Genomic DNA, 16216 nt, shown 5'->3' on the forward strand with positions numbered 1-16216 from the left:
TCCATCTCCAATGCGTGTCATTTTCGCTTCGCTCGCTGATATTTGCTCATGTGCTTATAGCTTTCTGGCCTGTGTTATTTGACAATAAACTGTAGTTGCCGCTTCTCTTTGCCTTCTGATTTTATGCACCGTTGAGATTTGTATTATAACGATTATCGAGGTGAACAGTTTGCAAAGCATAGGACTACAAGGTTACATCTCAACAACCAAACACCGATGTACAAAAATCCTTGACTATCTGCTTATTTATTGTTAATTACGGATCAGTAGTCAGCAACTAAGAGTTCCAGAAAATCTTGTTCATTTCTCACCTTACAAGAAACTTAAATGCACGATCTACCATACTGCTTATTTTGTGCAACTTCCATAAATCCTTAGATAATTGGAAACACTTTTCATCTTCCACAATGTTTGGGTACATAAGGAATAATTGTCACAAGTGTAATTAACACAAAAGTTTCAGGCTCCTTTATTTGCCAAAATCATAACAACATTGTCTTATTTTTATCAATCACAGTTTGATTGAGGGACGTCATCACCAAACAAGCAAGTTTGGTCCTTAAAATACTAATTAGAGAAAGCAATAATACACATGTTGAAAGGACAATGCATTAGGGAAGAGTCTCCTTTATCGTATTGATTTATTTAATCAAACAACTAAATTCCGCTTTAAATAAGTTTATACAATACAAATCATCTGAATAACCCTGTTCACAATGAAATTCCCATGAATTAACCGAAATGAATTTCTGAACGATCCATTTTAATGTTACTTTTTTGTTCCATTACTGCCTTTTTAGTTTAGTAATAATAATAATGACATGTAATGGTACGTGATTTCGCGTTGCATGGCACAAATTAATAACTCACAAAAATTAACTCACGTTTTAGTTGAATTCAGAAGCAACTGAAATGAAAATCTATTTATGTACAGTGTATGGATTGTTATATTTCCTTTTTAGCTAGCCATTGAATAATGTTGTTGCCCTGTAACTTCAAGAGTAAACACAGAAACTGAATTCTCTTTATGTATGTTTTAGAGGAATACGAAAAAAAATTCACTACTTACTCAATAGAACGACATTTCATAAATTTAAAGTATCATGAAGATGCTAAATACTTTAGTAGGTTTTAATTTGTTGTGTAACATCAAAGTGAGTGGCGAAATTCTACACGTTCACATTGACAAAGTTTCTATTCTGAATTGGAATTTATCAGTTCTTTATTGATCAGAATTTTTCGTTGTCTTCGAAATCTAACTTCCAATGAAAGGATAATATCATTCGAAGTACTAATTACCTACTGTCAAAAGAAAATACAGAGCATTATTTACACATGGATACATCATCCCATTTACAAATATAGATTGTCTAACTGAATACATTTTATCTTGTATTCTTGTTTTCATTTTCAATAGTAAAATTGTTCGATGTATTTTAATGTCTGATATCTCAGTGTGTGTCTACATCCATGTACAAATCAACTTATTACACAAAATTATTCATTTATGCATACTTAGTGCAAAATACACTGTAGATTTTAACAATATGCACGTCAACAACTACGAATTTCACCCCACTAAACATGCGAAATATTGGATAAAACAAAGGAAATATGTTAATTCACTTTATATGTACAACATAAAATAGCCTTGTTCCAAGAAGTCTGTGACATCTTATACGCAGTAATTCAATTTTTAAAAACACTACTGATTTTGCGAAAAATTTCGATCCTAAATAAATTCAACAATTCTATACTTATTATGTTTATCTTTTTTCCTCACATATATGATGTTTTAAAGGTGATGATTACAACTTATTGTAACAAAATTTTGATAGTTATTTGGATTTTCATTCACTTAGTATTGTTTGTTTAATCTTCCCATTGATGTTTAGGACTGCGATTGATCAGTCTCTTATTGGCATATGTGCATACTGTGCGTATTGTCTCGATACAGCCTTAATTCACAAGCATGGTAGGCAGAGATGGATAGTGGCTAGTAGTGTGATCCAGGACACTCATTTCATCCTATCTGGGACTCGTCAGCTGGATGTACCTGCATCTCAGAGTTGATGTTCACTCTGGGATTCCAACAAACAATACCAATTGAATTTAAACTTCACCCCATTGCACAAGCAAGTGGCTATCAGGACTCAGTAGCTAAGTGGATAACGCGATGGCGTTTGAAGCGAAAGGTACTGGGTTCGAGTCTTGGAGTGAACATCAACTCTGAGATGCATGTACATCCAACTGACGAGTCCCAAATTAGAGGAAACGCGCTTCAAACTGGATTCCCCTGCTAGCCACTATCCATCTTTGCTTACAGTATTTGGATTTTCGTCAGTAATGTTGTTATGACTGTGTTTTAATTCTTTTTTTACTATCGTCTTTAAAGATTATTTCATCTTAAGTTTTTGCTTACTTCAATTTATTACATAACCATGATTTCTAAATCATTTTTGTTAAAGTCGATTCTTCAGAAGATTAGATTGACTTATTGCGTAGTTAACTAAATTAACATTTATAACATTTTATCAAACAACATTACTAAGTAAAATTATCTGCTATTTAAATAAGTCAAGGATTCAATAAAGTTTAAGATGCCAGAACATGTGAATTTAAATTTGAAAAAAGTGGTCAATTTCCTTGGGATCATATGAGGGGCTAAAAGAAACATTTACGGATATGTGACATGAATACAGAGTTCATAAACTAAATAACTGTTATTTTGTTCTTAACTGTGGTCTCGTAATAAATGGCGGAAGAATGGACCGTCCAAAGTTTTGGAGTTGGCCTGCAACTTATATATGGTTTAATATAACGAAAAATTCATTTTTTTAACGTAACCTAACATATAACACAATACTGAGGTAGCCTACGTCGTTATTGCTTGAATATGACAGAAAAAATTTCGCCCAGTGTTTTAAAGAATTTTATCATCAGAAATCTTTGGGAATTTACTCATATTTTTATTTTTACAGGTTACTATTTCCTGAGGGAGAAGAATAAAACAAGCAAAAAACCTTTTTCTGATGAGAAAAAATGGCAATTTCATTTTACACTCTAATGACTCATTTTCAGTAACGTATCAAAAGAGTTGATGCTTTCAAAACAATACTTTAGTAACATGGCATATTGTAAAGATATAGATGGCTAATTAGATAAATTATGCATAAGTTTCTCTGAATAAAGACATTGTTTACAATAGTAATGTAAAATGTAGGCTTGTAATTATTGCATACATTTATGTATGAATCAGACTAAAGTTTATGACTAAGAGATTTTCGTCATTTGGCTTCATTTAATCAGTAAGACAAAATTTAAAATTAATTAAACTTTAATAACTATCTTAAATGACCTTTATTAAACCATGGACTTGTGCAAGTGTATCAGTTGTTAATCACTGCGCTGGGAAACTTACCTTAGAAAGTATCAAACTTTAGATTCAAATATTCTCATATAATAGTAACAATAATGATATGTAAAACAACCGAGCATTCATAACAATACAAGGAACTTTTACGCAGTAAACGACATATTTTTGGTAATTATACAAGAATGAATTGTCATGGTATCTAAGAATCTATTTTGACGTCATAATCTAATTACTTACCAAAGCAAAAGGATACTGTTCCAGATGACATTCAGAAGCTATCAGTTAATGAGGTTGTAGATGACAAACTGTTTTTTTGTTTCATTTATGATTATTACTACTTTTCTACATTTTAAGAGGTGTGAAGTTGTCTCAAATCACTCTTATGTAAATTAGGGTTTTAATGAAACCTGGTTGAAGGTTAAGTTAAATTTATTCGGGACAAAAGCAGTACATCATGGAATGAACCAATTCTACTTTATCATATATTCTAGATTTTGTCATAGGTACAATTTAAATGCATACAACCCATTGTTGCATGGATTTAAAATGTTGAATCTATTAAATTACTCTCTATTTAGAACTTAGATTGATGTTGCCCACGACCGTATTTTCCTACTAAAGCTTTGAATTTTTATAAACAATGGCCAGTATATATTCGAATGATTACAATATCATGGCGAACATTTCTTCTCAACGAAATAGATTTTAGATGGTGTCAAAATCTGTTTAAAATCTGTTATCAACTCATTAATCTTCATGACAGTGAATACAACACCATTTTATCTTACATGGCTTAGATAACAAGTTGACAGACCAGTGAGTTTATTCAACCTTCTAAGACTACTGTATGACGTTTTTCATCATTTCAATACAAGTTGGTGGTTGTAAATTGTATCATAAAAAGGGAAACAGCCTGTTAGATTGGTATGACTATGTTTTATACAAGAAACATACTGTTATTCAAATAATAATCATGACTATTCGGACTCTAAGAAATAACTGCTACAACAAATTTCTATTTCAAAAATGTATCTTGTACATAAATTTACAATCGAGGTATGTTTTCAGTTGTTAGTGTATTACATCGACTCAGATCGCGGAAATCTCAAGTAATTATGAATGAATCAAGGTAGTAATGCAGTCCAACCAATAAAAAAAATACAAATTAAATAGTCGGGGATTACTTAATAATTTATATTCCAAGCGGTTTATTACTTTACATGAAAAAAGCTTCGTAATTTTTGGAAATGAACTTTATGTTGTCTTGGAAACCAGACAAAACTACATAATCAACACCCAGAAAAACACATTTTATTAATTTTTCTTGATTGATCTTAAAATAAGATAATATTACGAAATAAATACTGAATACTTTAAATTAAGGTTAACTTCATATTTTTCTGAGAACTTGCTAAGCGATATATATGTTAGATTTTACTAAAGAAGCTAATCGACAATCTAAATATATTATTTAAACATATCTGACTATTATACGTATTCACTATATGAGTTAAGAAAGACTATAGTTGTGTGGTGTCAATTCATGTTCTTCAATTGATTCTCACTTTTAAGCACCTTAACAAACTCGAAACGAATCAACCACTTCATAAATTTTGGTAACACAATAAGAAGACAGTTGATTAGAAAATGTATAATAAATTTGTGCAGTGTATTTCTAACAACCTGGTTAAACACATGCTTGTGAAGCCATTTATTTATGACAACTAATGAAGCTGAACCAAATTAAAGGTCAAATAAATGTTAAGTGATAATTTGTAATATAAGAGAGAGCTACGAAGAGAGGAGGTATAATATGAGAAGAATAAGAAGTTGTAAAATCATCTTGGTCATTGAGGTAGCTTGAAAATCACAAAGGGAGATTCAAGTGTAGAACAAATTGTTTAGTATACGCACGTGTTAAAGCTTTGGCATCATCCTTTCTTGACGGGTTTCTAATTCACTGACTGCCTGTAGAAACAGAAATTTTACGTGAGTAATACATAGTTAGTCTCTCGTTTAATTGAAAATTCATTTGACAACACCGTGCATGAACACATCATGAGGTGGCCTGAACTAGGAGGGAGGCACAATATTGGTGCGAGACCGATTAGTTTATATGATTTTAATAACCTGTGAACTCCGCATCTCGGAAAAAGCGAAGAATGAAGTGGATACCTTAGACACACCCACATGATCTGATTTTAAAAGATAACTTAGCCCTTCTGTTCGATACACAAATACAGTCGAAAACAGCCCGTGTGGCAGCAGCTTCTCCAGAAATACGTCTCGACATTCACGAGGGGGAAACCAACACTGCGAAATGCAACAGAGTGAGCACCAAACAAATCATACTTGATAATGAAGCTGTGGAAGAGGTCAAAGTCTTTACGTATCTCGACAGCACCATCAATAAAAATGGAGGATCTAGTGCTTAGGTACAAACTGACAAACCAAGGACAATGTCCCTACAATCGAGGAATATCTGGATCTTGAAACAACTGTCAGCCAAAACTGAAGTAAGAATTTTTAACACGACCGTCAAAGCAGTTCCACTGTTGGACAGGGGCCTTCGGCAATAATCTACTATGGCAGAGCAAACTAGATCCTATTTGAGAAAGAAACCATCATAAGATAATGGTGTGAACAACATACATTTCAAATAGAACCATTAAACTACGGCATATGGCAAAGCCTTACTTGGAATTCTCAAACTTAGAGGAAAATAAGATAGACAAAAGGATACAGCCTAGAGGATCAAAGGCTGACATGATGACCATGAATAGCACTCGTCAACAACTGGAAAAGGGGTCCCATGACTGAGTAGGTTGAGGACCCATCGTTTGCCGGCTATGTCTCGAGTTGTATAAAAAGCTTAAGTAAGTAGGCCTGAGGACCAGTTAACATCACACATTTTGATAAAGCGAGAAATAGAAAACTATTGACCTCATTAGCCAAAAACAATCGAACTAGTCCACAGAACTGACCTTGTAACATTTTCCAAAGCTTACTAGATTAGAAAATCTAAATCTTCGTACGGTGAGAGAAATTGGCTCTAAACGTTAATCTCCCTTTGTGATTTTCAAGCTACCTCAATGACCAAGATGATTTTACAACTTCTTATTCTTCTCATATTATACCTCCTCTCTTCGTAGCTCTCTCTTATATTACAAATTATCACTTAACATTTATTTGACCTTTAATTTGGTTCAGCTTCATTAGTTGTCATAAATAAATGGCTTCACAAGCATGTGTTTAACCAGGTTGTTAGAAATACACTGCACAAATTTATTATACATTTTCTGATCAACTGTCTTTTCATCACACCACCTAGATTCAGACAAGTACCTAAGAATTCCAGAAATCAGTGGTGTTTTGATTTAACAGCATAACCAATTTATGTTCGAATTTCCAAACTTTACCTTTTTTAAAACTAACTTATATTTCATCAAAGTTTAAGAAGTTCCAACTCTCACTCCTTTACCACCTCTGGACACCATGAAATAAAAGAATCTTAAGATGTAGCTGGTTTGCCACTGTTTAATTTGTAAATCTAGTCTTCATGTTGCTTGAACATTAAATCATGGATGATTGAGTAAGTTATAGAAAACAAAAACTGTGTATTAAGAAAATCTTTGATTTTCAACCCTTGATTAATTTTACTGAAATTATTTGACAATCGATATAATTATATATTTTGTGCTTTCTTTTAAGAGGAGTGTTCAAGATGTCTTTATGGAATACATAGTTTACTCATTCTTTTATGCAGAAGAAAATCAAAGATGCCGAAATTCGGTACTTTCGACCAGATCACATAAGGTTTTTATCAAGTCAGCCAATCACTTGACAGACAATCAATTCACTATTCACTGTTTTCGTACACTAACATTTTCTTAATTAGTTTACTAATTAAAATTAGTATGCTTTCACTGGTTGGTTTTAAAGGAAGTCGAAGTTGTCAATATAAGAGTTATCATATCAAATTAAAAGACATTTTTTGACTTGGTAAATACTGAACATTGAAAATGCTTTGTGAAAATAAATCCATAAGAGTGAAAATTGGAAGACAAATATCATAAAAATTGATTATGGATAGTAAGACTTGACAAAAGTAAATAAAATAAATGCTTTTGGTACGTGACACATGTACATTATTTCTAAGACTCAACAAAAATGTATAAGTGCATAGATTAGAAGGTCACCAAGTGGCCAGATAAATTATCAAGTTTAGAAAAACGTTTCTGTATACCTGTTTACAGGGTATTTCCCCCCACGTGTCAATTGCAATGTTGACTGTTTGGGTTAAATTTAATGATCTTAGTATAATATAAGCTTTATATCAAGACAGATGATAATTATCTAGGCTAGTCTTACTTTGACACAAGAGGAAATTTTCTATACCTTTGCCATTTTTACTTGAATCATTTCCTTTAAATATAGACTAAACCGAAAGATTATATATATGATTAATCTGTCGAAATAATAGTTTTGCAAGTGATGAGCATAAACTTTGTTTTCTATTATTTATTGTGCAATTGATAATTAACTAACCTTTTACGTGATTAGTAACCCTAGATAGAACTACAGAAAAACAGTAACAGCTTGGCATGCAAAACGATTGATAACAATGTCTATTAAGAATTCATGTACTTTTTAACTTGGGATGAAATCTGCTTTCGATACAAGCTTTAATGAAAATAACAGAACTTTTATTTTACTGTTTATGAAAAATTAACTGACCTGTTTTAAAGTATAGTGTATTATATTGACTGAATAGGCTTAGTTTAGTTAATTATTTTTGTAATCCGTTGTAATCCTCCATTAGAATTACAGCATGCTGGCCACCACCTGAAGTATCACCTTGATGACAAAATATTCGGGCTCGTGAATACTTTCCAGTGTGGTTAAGCAAAGGTGTAGCTAAAACGGTTAACAGCTACATTTTAGCCCATTTACTTCAGACGGGACATACAGCCAACATGGAGCAATCTTTCGCAATGATATATCATGTTAACAGCAGTCTACCTAATACTGTCAGACTGAGAATCTTGCAATTGCTATCCGGATCAAAAGGCAAGAGCTTTGCATCCAAAAGAAATATGTTCAGCCGCTCCTTTTACCCTGGCCAACTAGTTAATAATCAATTTTATAATATGGTGACGTAATTTGATTAACGTTCATTTTTATATCCTAAACTTCTCTTATCTACACATCTTACCATTGTCATTGTTATTAGTACACTTGCTAACCTTTTTGAGAAATCTATTCAGCATCCGTTTCTATCTACTATATCTGATCTAATTCATATTATTCTAAATATTACGCAATTTTTGGATTGTAATCCCATTGATATCAGAAGAGGTCTTTATGGATTTTATAGAAATTTTTTAATAGTTGAGATCACGAGTCAATTGAAGCTAGACCACCATCGAAAACCTAGAAGCACTGGACGGCCGTTTCGTCCTATTGTGGGACTTCTCAGCAGTGCGCATCCACGATCCCGCCTCGCGAGATTCGAACCCAGGACCTATCAGTCTCGCTAGCTAGCACTTAACCCATTATTCTCTCTCACCCCATGTCAACTATATTAATTCTGATCATTTATTTCACAATTTCATTTCACTTTTGAACTGATTTAAGTTAACGCTTCATATTAGTCATCCCAACATTAATGATTTGATTTTACTTGATTCACATGTTATAATTTTTAAATGATGTACTCTGCCTTAAACTTGGCCAATTTTGTGGATTGTTAATTTGGATTTATAATTATAGAACCTGAAGAGAATTTATTGAAAAGAATATTCTTAGTTCATATAACTGTGTTTTAAATACAAATGTGGTTTTAAAAGTTTTACTAGATTATCATAATGTTTTCATGTTTCGGTAAATTAAAAGTTAAACAAAAGCTTTGAATAATGAGGTCTTTTATTCGTTAAATGAGACAGTGCTGAAGATCATTTACAGTTGGAAATTTTCGAATGATTGTTTTGCATAAAGCTAACTGTTTTCGAAGATTTTATGTGTCATTTGAAAACTACTTTTCGTTATATGTACCTGTATGACTCAGTTCTCGTCTTATGGACTGAAAACATCTTGTATATACTGGTTGCTTTCTTCCACTATTTTCAATTTTTTCGATTGCCATTCTTTGAATTCTTGACTTATCCATTCCTATGCATTGAATTCATTAGATCATCCTTCAGAAAACCATTTTCTAGATTTGAGGCTTTCTAGTTTAAGAGTCAAAAAACAACATAAAGAAGAACAAAAGAGATAAAATGGAAATAAACTGAGGTTAATTGTATTTTATTTATCCGTCATATTATGTTAGATGTTAGTAGAACGTACAAACTTATGTTCTGCGTAACTGTCAACCAATAAGCCAAAAATTAGAAATCAAGAAAGTGAATAAACATATATATAAATACACATACATACACAGAGCGACATATACTCTATAATTTATATTGAATAAGTTAGCCTTTTTAGTTTCATTATTAAGAGGAGAGTATTTTTTAAGGTCCCCGATGAATTAATGTTTTTGGATTTATGCTTCTTTGGGCTCATTGTATCCATCGGTTCACTAGCTTGTCTTCTTTTGTTTCTATCGTTAATTTTGACAGTTGTCTGTATGCAGGGTAAAATAGATGTCAGAAATAAGAGGTGTGGTTAGATAACTGCTTTTCCTTTCAAGAGGAAAGTAAACAAATTGTTTCAGATCAAACTTCACTATAAGAGTGAAGATATGATTATACAATAATTTTCTAAGTAGAAAGACTATGAGTTCTCGAATCAAAATATATTTTCGTAATTCAATTCAATGAGGGATTATGTAGCTACTAAGGCCATGATAATTGCAATTAGTAAACTGGATTCACTTCCCAAGTTTGATAATAGTAAAAGTAAACTCAGTGACGACGGAGTTCTGAATAAATGTTCATCTAACAAAAATCCTTGATAACCAGAACTCAACATACTCGTTCATTTTATTTTATAAGCTTACTACAGCTTCGAATAAATAATTAAATTGCTAGTAGATAACATCTTAAGAATAGGAAAGATTAATTTTTAGCTGTTTGAACAAGACTTACTTTCATGTAACTTTCCAAATTATGCTAAGTAACATATTAATTCAAAAAGAAATTGTGCTTCGATCATCCTTAGTGGTAAATCATATGAAATACATCACACGGAACAGACAGCCAATATCATAACTGGTTCTCTTTTTAGGTCGAAAAAACATACAAAACATGAGTGTGAATGTCAAACAACTTATTCTAGGCTATACCTTGAATGTTATATAATCACGAACAATAGAGTCTGAGTTTGTCCATGTTCATCAAATGATTTCAGTCTCCTATAAACAAACCTTCAAATATGCTCAAGTATACTTTACTAAATCTCACCTTCATTTAGTTTTGCTTATCGCCTACTTAACGTAACTGTTTCCCGTGATAAAGTATTTAAACTTGGGGGTAGAGGATTTTTAAACTAGTGAGTGCCTAACAAAAGCGGTAATTAAATTAAATCAATTATTTATTTTGCCTTGTATTTCCATTTGTTTAGAGAGTTTATTCCTCTACAGTCTCGGAAATAATACTTAATTTACCTTGAAAATAAAAGAAAACAACCATTTTTTAAATGATTTTTTTCTAGCTACTATTTGGAATGGTAAGTTTGTTCTAGACGCCTTCGAACTTGCCAAAAATGAATTTGAATCATTAGCTCTTAAGCAGTTACTAAAAGCAGTAAAAATGGATTTAAAGAAAGTACAGTTAATTGTTCAGAAAAAAAAAGCTGTATAGCTTTTAACAGTGATAGTATTAAATAAAAAGACTTAATTGACAAATAAAGCGTAATCATTAGTTTGGTATCTACATTCTGATGATCAAAAAATAATTTTGTCAGGTTTTGTGTAGGCTGTTTGTTTATTTCATGTTTATACATTCTGATGAATTACACGATTTGTCATTATATTTACCTTGCAAAAGATCATTTAACATTTTTCTAATAATCCTATGTCCCGTTGGATATACATGCCCAATGGCAACCACATTCGTGACGTTATCTTTCATGAGTAGATATTTAAAGAGCTCAGTTTTCTCTACTAAGCGTAATGTTATTTCTTTAATATTTATAACAGCTTGTAATAAGTATACAGAATTAAAAACAAAAACTTATTCGAAGCTTTCTAAGTATTAGCAAGGCAGAATTAAGCAGCGAAATAATAGCAATTACTATGTACTTATTACTTCTATCTCGTTATTTTTGATAAATTCAGCCAAGTAGATAAACTTCAGAAAATCAGAATTTGAAAGACTTAAAGGCCCTTGTTTATTTCATATTTTTGTAGTTGTGCTCAACTACGGCAACGGTTTTCAAAACTTTGTAACAATGATACTTTCAATATAGATTTATCGTATTATTGGGAATGAGAGACTAAATAAAAACTAACGTTTTCCACCTCAAGAATCCAGAACTCGTATTTATAGGAACTTTGCATTTATTACCGTAACCCGTACAACTGATAATTTTCTCTAAGTATATTCATCCACAGTTTTTTAGGTATTAAAATGTACCTGATATCTCAAAAAACTGAACGGTCAAAAGGAAGCTAATGTCTTACAGGAAAAGATCAATTGTTTCATCGCTGTTAATTATGGTTGTACATGTGTTTAGGTTGTATGCAGGCATATTAAACTTGCTTTGTGAAACTATGATAAACGGAAACTTAAGTGTGTGTTTTGTCCGTTTTAGAAACGTGGATATTAGAACGAACGTTTTTATGAATTGTTTGTTATTTGGAGTTTATTCACTTTCGACAATGAATTTACTAAGATTTTCCTAATTGAACATCATCATTACCTTAGTGTACTTTGCTCTAAGGTGAATTAGTTGTAGATACTCTAAGCTCAACACTGTTAACTTATTACTTAGATCTATTACTTACCAGCCTCTCAGTTAATGAAACCATATAAATTACTTGGAAGAAGCGCAATTTATTTCCTACTGGTTCTATATCATCATTTAGATATGATCAGTCTGACCATTTTTATATTACCTGAGAGTTAAGTAAAAAAGATTTTATTGAGAATACAAACATTTCCCTGTATTGCAGTGTGTTTTGTCTGAAGAAGTAGTCCCATTAACTTTTAATTACATTGTTCAATATTTTTGCAACTCCAGAATACCCCCATAATTTTTATTTGATTGTGATCGAAGTAGATGTCAAAATGTTCCACGTTAGGAAAATAAGATTTCTCTGAAGTACTTTGCATCAAAAGTCAAGGAAATGATTTAATAAAGGTTTTAAGTAAGACGTATTTGTAAAAGCCATTAACAAAATCAGCTTCACTTACTACGAATAGGAGTGATAGGATAAATACATAGGTTTCTAAAGTACAACTAAGTGGTAACAACCACAGACAATTTTCTCAGTCCCAATACTTTTCTAACGGTTACATATACTATCCGTCATATTTTTCATTTGACACTTCTACGTAAAGTTACACATAACTAAAACCGAAGTGAGAGCTGATTGCTAAACGTCACATGTATTAATCATAATCACCCAGAACTTTTAACAAACGGAAATGATAGTTAGCCGTTTAAGGGTATATTTTAATCCATATATGAGTCTGAAATTCTTTTACAATAAGCCGTTGGTAATTTACAATTTAGCTGATCTATATGTAATATTAAACCTCTCTGAACTGACAAAAAGTGATCGAACGACTATACAATGGTTAACACTTTTGAACAGTAACGATAGCAGGTAATTAGCCAAGGTTTAACTAGAAAAAGTTTTACATGAATTATGACAATCTTATTCAGTTCAAAATAATTTGAATCACCTTTAAATAATCGCTGATTTTGCTAGCAGAAAAATTATTCCCAATAGCTTCTTCACTTGATATTTGGTTAGAATAAATATTTTCTAACTGAGAGAATTACATTCAGGCTACTTAGTAAGGTATTTTTCTGCCACGCATATATCACTATACTATCACTATTTCAAAAACACTAACCGTAGGTAACTATAATTGAATTCTCATGAAAATAAACATACTATGATTGAAATCTATTTGTTTCTCAAAAGTGTATGCCTGATTGGTTTGTTAGTGCAAACGGAACTTTTCAGTATATGTATAAATTTTTAACACATTTCACTGTACAATATAAGTACCCTGCTGAGTGTTAATACAATGTGTCTGAGATAGATGTATTTGATTATTAGTTAAGATAAATCTTTCAGCCAATATTTTATTAAATTAAATGTCTTTTCTAATAAAAACAAATTATAACTGTTAGTTTATTGAAAAGTAGCATAGTCTTCATTCTATTTCATTTAAGCCAAATAATATTCAGAAGTGTACTTCCGAATCTTAAATAAAGACTGTCGAGTGACTAATCTGAAACACAAGGTTGTACAATTGATCATGTCTTAATTCTACTGAACCCAATTAAGATAAGACTTGACATTCTTAGTTCTAAATTATATCGCACTACGAATCTAAACACTCTGACTAGACTAACCAGAAATCAAATGCCTTTTTTGTATTGTTAGTTTTAATCTTCCCGATGATGTTTACGACTGAAATTGACCTGTCTCTTATTAGCACATGTGCATCCTGTGAGGATTGCCTCAATATTGCCATAAGTCACAAACATTATAAGTAAAGATGAAAATGGTGGCTAGCAGTAGAATCCAGTACGCGCGCTTCGTCCTATTTTGGACTCGTCAGCTGGATGTACCTGCATCTCAGAGTTGACGTTCACTCTAGGATTCGAACCCAGTACCTTTCCCTTCAAACGCCATCGAGCGCGTTGAATGAATTAAAACTTCACCCCATCGCACGAGCTAAAGGCTATTGAGACTCAGTAGTTAAATAGATAACGAGGTGCCGTTTGGAGAAGAGGGTTCTGGGTTCGAATCCTGCAGTGAACATCGACTCTGGGATACATGTACATCCAGATGATGAGTTTCAAATAAGACGAGACGGGCGTCCAGGATTTCACTGCTAGCCACCATCCGTCTTATCTCACAAATCAAATGGTTTATTTTATTAATTTTTTAAATTTAAGATCATCTCAGAGAGTTCATTGGTTAGGTTATCCCAAAAGTTTTTAGTAAAGATAGCTAGGGTTTTATAAGTAATTGTTTGATGAGCTGAAATTCAATAAAGTATTTGAGAAAGAATCTTTCTTTTTAAATTTTCTACAAATTTTACAAATGTTCCATCAATTACGGCAATGCTATTTTGAAGTATTAGTTCAAAATAAATAATGCAGTAAACATGACTAGTTGACTGTAACACTTTCATTATTCCCTATAACTGACCTTATACACAGGAATTCATCTAGAATGCTCCAATCTTAGGGTTAGAAGATTAGTAAAAGCACATTGATTATTTTTATAAAAGAGTATGTGAACTAAATATACATTGTAAATCCGCCATAGCTTTCCACTTGGATATAACCACACAGAGAATCGCAAACAAACAATAACAACCCTGGGATTATACTATACTATATTATACTATATCAAACATTTCATTTTACTTCGACAGAATTACTACTTTCTGTTAATACGATCAACCACAGCTATTCCTACCAAACTCCCACAATTTAATATACTATTTAAAACAAAAATAACGATTAAAGTCACTTAGTATTGTTTGTTTGAATCTTCTCATTGATGTTAAGGACTGCAACTGGTCAATCTCTAATTGGCGTATGCGCATACAGTGCGTATTGCCTCGATACAGCCTTAATTCACAAGCATTGCAAGCAAAGATGGATAGCGGCTAGCAGTGGAATCCAGGACGCGCGTTTCGTCCTATTTGGGACTCGTCAGCTGGATGTACCTGCATCTCAGAGTTGACGTTCACTCTGGGATTCGAACCCAGTACCTTTCCCTTCAAACGCTATCGCGTTATCCACTTAGCTACTGAGTCCTGATAGCCACTTGCTTGTGCAATCGGGTGAAGTTTTCTTCATTGACTATTGTACAAATATCATACAGATTTTTGTGGAATGTGTTTTTTACAAATAACACTTGATTCCTACATAAAATATTTCAGATCATGCAATAATTCAAATTAGTCAGTCTTTATATAATCCAGAGTAAAATACAAACTGGATTTATTAGATGATTTGTTTTTATACTTTGAAAACAGGTCTTTTACTCTACATAGTGAAAAAAACTAGTTAGTTAAAACTCATCGCTTCCTTCCATTTTCAACATTAGATTACTAAATTGGACAACCATATTATAAAACAAAGATAATACCTTTATTTGACATAACCAAATAGAAAGTAAGAAAAGTATGGCTTGAAAATTATGTGTAATTTTACAAAAAGAAAACTAATGGAATAGACTTTAGTAAATTGTATTAAATGATTTCACATTCATTGAAGGTTATTTGAATATCAGGAAATAAGAAATATTGTATCAGAAATTGGATGTTTCCGCCAGTATCACATATGTTTTATCTGGAAGATACCGCCGTTCGGTTTATGAAGTAAGGACCATTATCTTAAACATCATTTTGTCAATTATTACTAACTATGTAGTGAACAAAACACAAGTTGGGGACAAATTACAGACAATCTCAGTAAATTCTGATAACCATACAGCAAACAGTGAATTAGCAAAATAACAACCAATTGTCTCAATCTTAACTGTTACTTCTGTAAATATCAGTTCATCTTCTCTAATTCCATTGTTCATGCATTTTCCTACCAATCGCGCTTCATTTCAGTTCTTTCCTTATCAGTCTTCTGCCAAAATACATTCTATGTCTGACCATCGCCATATATTACTTCTATGGATATAAG

General features: G+C 32.0%; 1 non-coding gene across 1 annotated transcript; it reads right to left on the minus strand.

The window, feature by feature from the left end:
- Window positions 1-15263: 15263 nt before the first annotated feature.
- Window positions 15264-15330, minus strand: Smp_tRNA_01106_Pseudo_TTG.1.1. The gene has a single exon. It is a non-coding gene (tRNA).
- Between the last annotated feature and the right edge of the window lie 886 nt (window positions 15331-16216).

The sequence above is a fragment of the Schistosoma mansoni genome, chromosome W (genome assembly GCF_000237925.1).
Source record: "Schistosoma mansoni strain Puerto Rico chromosome W, complete genome".
NCBI classification, from domain to species: Eukaryota; Metazoa; Platyhelminthes; class Trematoda; order Strigeidida; family Schistosomatidae; genus Schistosoma; species Schistosoma mansoni.